The 4,612-nt window shown below is 42.3% G+C and overlaps 1 protein-coding gene across 1 annotated transcript in view; it reads right to left on the reverse strand.

Annotated features, from left to right (window-relative positions):
* Nucleotides 1–3,687: 3,687 nt before the first annotated feature.
* LOC123492394 (receptor-type tyrosine-protein phosphatase mu-like) overlaps nucleotides 3,688–4,612 on the reverse strand; it is a 5,367-nt gene continuing 4,442 nt past the window's right edge. Inside the window, exon 5 of the mRNA XM_045224924.1 lies at nucleotides 3,688–4,612. This exon is cut by the window's right edge and continues 703 nt beyond it. The gene's annotated coding sequence lies outside the window, so the exon portion shown is untranslated.

Here is a 4,612-nt window from a genome sequence, read left to right on the forward strand (position 1 = left end):
TCACACCAACTCACCTCACCTTTCCCTGACAGTTAATTTGGCCTATGCTGTCATTAATTTTATATTTAACCTTTATTTAATTAGGCAAGTCAGTTAAGAACAAATTCTTATTTACAATGACGGCCTACACCGGCCAAACCCGGACGACACTGGGCCAATTGTGCGCCGCCCTATGGGACTCCCAATCACGGCCGGTTGTGATACAGCCTGGAAACAAACCAGGAAGTCTGTAGTGACGCCTCAAGCACTGAGATGCAGTGCCTTAGACCGCTGCGCCACTCGGGAGCCTGTTTTACATTCAGCAATTAGCAAGAGCAAGCCTGCTTCTTTCCCCCCGAAAAGGCTATTAAGCCTAGCATAAACAAATATACAAATTAACGTCCTGTAGCTTTTGTAGCCTATAGCTTGTTTTGGGATTTCAGGAGAAGAGGAATGGCCTATAGCCTACAACACACTGGAACCGCTGGAAGGACAGAGGCTTAGCGACGTGTGGTTGAAGTAAGAAGCTAGATATTAGGCCATTCATTAGCTAAATATTAAAGCTATAGGTTAAATATTTAACCAGTCAAAGTGCAAGAAGTTAGCAGAGCCGTGCGTTCATCCAGGCTGCTCTCTGTGGTCCCCCTGGGTCACGCAAAGATCAATTATTGATTAGGCATAGGCCTACGTTTTTAGGCATAGAAAATTATTCTATCAACAAAATACAAAACTCTAGTGTCGGCTGTAAACTGTCATTTGAATAACCGCTCAAAAGCCTGGCGTTTTGAATGCATACTCATTTCAAAACAACTGCATCTAGCCTGCCTGATTGGGCAACCATTTGGGTCAGTTATGGGTCTTTTCTCGGCAGTTTAGCCTACAAGGTCCAGGCATATTAGCAGGACAGTCATATGGTGTGTTTTGTCATGACGTATCGGCTAACAAAAACATGCTAATGCAGGGCCCCCTATATATACAGTTAGAATGTCGGAAGTTTACATACACTTAGGTTGGAGTCATTAAAACTCGTTTTTCAACCACTCCACACATTTCTTGTTAACAAACTATAGTTTTGGCATCTACTTTGTGCATGACACAAGTAATTTTTCCAACAATTGTTTACAGACAGATTATTTCACTTATAATTCACTGTATCACAATTCCAGTGGGTCAGAAGTTTACATACACTAAGTTGACTGTGTCTTTAAAACAGCTTGGAAAATTCCAGAAAATGATGTCATGGATTTAGAAGCTTCTGATAGGCTAATTGACATCATTTGAGTCAATTGGAGGTGTACCTGTGGATGTATTTCAAGGCTACCTTCAAACTCAGTGCCTCTTTGCTTGACATCATGGGAAAATCAAAAGAAATCAGCCAAGACCTCAGAAAAAATTGTAGACCTCCACAAGTCTGGTTCATCCTTGGGAGCAATTTCCAAACGCCTGAAGGTACCACGTTCATCTGTACAAACAATTGTACGCAAGTATAAACACCATGGGACCACGCAGCCGTCATACCGCTCAGGAAGGAGACGCGTTCTGTCTCCTAGAGATGAACGTCCTTTGGTGCGAAAAGTGCAAATCAATCCCAGAACAACAGCAAAGGACCTTGTGAAGATGCTGGAGGAAACGAGTACAAAAGTATCTATATCCACAGTAAAACGAGTCCTATATCGACCTAACCTGAAAGGCCGCTCAGCAAGGAAGAAGCCACTGCTCCAAAACCGCCATAAAAAAGCCAGACTACGGTTTGCAACTCTACATGGGGACAAAGATCTTACTTTTTGGAGAAATGTCCTCTGGTCTGATGAAACAAAAATAGAACTGTTTGGCCATAATGACCATCGTTATGTTTGGAGAAAAAAGGGGGTAAATTGCAAGCCGGAGAACACCATCCCAACCGTGAAGCACGGGGGTGGCAGCATCATGCTGTGGGGGTGCTTTGCTGCAGGAGGGACTGATGCACTTCACAAAATTGATGGCATCCTGAGGAAGGAAAATTATGTGGATATATTGTAGCAACATCTCAAGACATCAGTCAGGAAGTTAAAGCTTGGTCGCAAATGGGTCTTCCAAATGGACAATGACCCCAAGCATACTTCCAAAGTTGTGGCAAAATGGCTTAAGGACAACAAAGTCAAGGTATTGGAGTGGCCATCACAAAGCCCTGACCTCTGCCTATATAAAATTTGTGGGCAGAACTGAAAAAGCGTGTGCGAGCAAGGAGGCCTACAAACCTGACTCAGTTACACCAGCTCTGTCAGGAGAAATGGGCCAAAATTCACCCAACTTATTGTGGGAAGCTTGTGGAAGGCTACCCGAAACGTTTGACCCAGGTTAAACAATTTAAAGGCAATGCTACCAAATACTAACTGAGTGTATGTAAACTTCTGACCCACTGGGAATGTGATGAAATAAATAAAAGCTGAAATAAATCATTCTCTCTACTATTATTCTGACATTTCACATTCTTAAAATAAAGTGGTGATCCTAACTGACCTAAGACAGGGAATTATTACTAGGATTAAATGTCAGGAATTGTGAAAAACTGAGTTTAAATGTATTTGGCTAAGGTGTATGTAAACTTCCGACTTCAACTGTATGAATTACGATCATGCACGAGAGCGGAGGAAGTTATATCCAAAGCTTCCCCGTTTGGCTTCTGTATTTTAAAAGCGTTCAAAAATGAGGTGGATGTCTGTCTGTCTGTCTGTTGTCCACTGAGCCTGAGGTTTGTTTGATAGAGTTACACAAACCACTGCTGTATCTATTTGCATGCCCAGTGTGTGTGTGTGTGTGTGTATGTGTGTATATGTGTGCATTTCCAGTAGGTGTGTGTGTGTGTGTGTGAGTGTGTTTGTCCATGTCTGGATATAGGCCCAGGTAACATATGGCCCCAGCAGCTCAAGCCAAGCCCAGCCTCACAGTTTTCTCTCTCTAACAAACCTTCCTCTCCCCTCTGTCCTTGTGTGAAGAGGAATAATCTGATGTGCTGAGTGATGAAATATGAGTCTCCTCCCTCCCTCCCTCCCTCCCTCCCTCCCTCCCCTCTTTCTGCCCCTCCTCCCCCCTCTCTCACTATTCCTTTTCACCCTCTCACCCCCCTTTTCCCTTCTGTCCATGTGTGAAATATGAAAACATCCCCAGTGTACTGCCATCTCAGAGGAGCCCGCCTGCTTCGCTGACCCAGCTGGAGAGGAGACCTGCTGCTGCGGTGGCTTAGTGATGGTGTGACGAGGACTCCTGTCCCCCGTCCTGCTCTGCGGGAGACGACTAGAGATGACAGGAGCAAACTAGCTAGCTTGTGGATGATGTAAAGGAGTTTTTTTTCTTCTCCATTTTGGATGGGATCCATTGGTGACACTTTTTTTGTTCCATCTCAGCACTAACACAACGCATACCTGGGCTTGATGATTAGTTGATTTGTTGGATCAGATGTGTTTAGTGCAGGGCTGGAACAAACATGTACAACATGACAAGTCATGTGTTCACTTCAGTCATTTGATTAATGATCATCAATGTAATCAATAACGTCTCTGCAGCTCAAAGCTATCTTCAAGCGCTCCGGTTTCTAGACTGGTATTCTGAATCTCCCCACTAGATGTCCACATAACATAATGTCTTACTGAAGCATGTTTTACTGTATGGTAGTCCACTATGGCAAAAGATCCTATCATTTATTTACATTTCATATCCTGGTCAAGCTGGAAAAAAAACAACAGCACCACTAATCGTTTTTATACTGTAGCTACATTTATGTGTTAGTGGAATTTATCCGTCATACAATATGACCCAAAAAAACATATGCTCACAAACAACACAATCAATCAATCAAATCAAATCAACAAACCCATAAAAAGATGAGTCACTTAAACTGTCATTCACCATTATTACATATAGACTGCAAATAAATAATGTACAGAAATATTTACAATATGCACAACTAGAAACACAATGGAAATGCACAAAAAGCTTAAGGATCCCTCGAAACAGGAAGGATAGAACGTAAGCGAATGTAGATTGTGCCCATGGAAATAGAATCATGGCCGCCGGTCCACCCATTACAGACCCATTGACTTGAATGGTGATCCCCGTTCTAGTGATCCTATTTCTATGGTTGTGCCAACTCCCTCCATTTTCTGATGCCATAATCAATAACCATGAATAATAATATTCCATCTATAATTCCTATTTTGCAGGACATACAGTACAGTAACATTTAGGCATTTTAACTTCTAGTAAAACATGATGGAGAGAGATTTAAAATGAACACGTTACGTACAGTATAGATCACATTCCACAAGAAATGGGAAAGTCTTGATGCATGTTGTTGTTGTTGTTGTTGTTGTTGTCATCCGATGAGGATATATAAAGGCATAGAAAAACCACAGGAACACAAGCGAGAGAGAGAGAGAGGCACCCTGTCCCAAATTGACCCATGACCCCTAGACACTTCTCTCCTAACCCCTAGTCACGGTGTTGATCTGGGAGTATTGAGTAGGTTTACGCTACATAGTGAAAGGTGGATCTATTACCATAATGCTAACAACCCATCTCAAATCTACCCGTGTCTAGATAGAATTGGAATCTCCTTTATTAGATAAGTATATTTACAGTACATGTACCAGGAATT

The sequence above is a fragment of the Coregonus clupeaformis genome, chromosome 14, assembly GCF_020615455.1.
Source record: "Coregonus clupeaformis isolate EN_2021a chromosome 14, ASM2061545v1, whole genome shotgun sequence".
In the NCBI taxonomy this organism is placed as follows: Eukaryota; Metazoa; Chordata; class Actinopteri; order Salmoniformes; family Salmonidae; genus Coregonus; species Coregonus clupeaformis.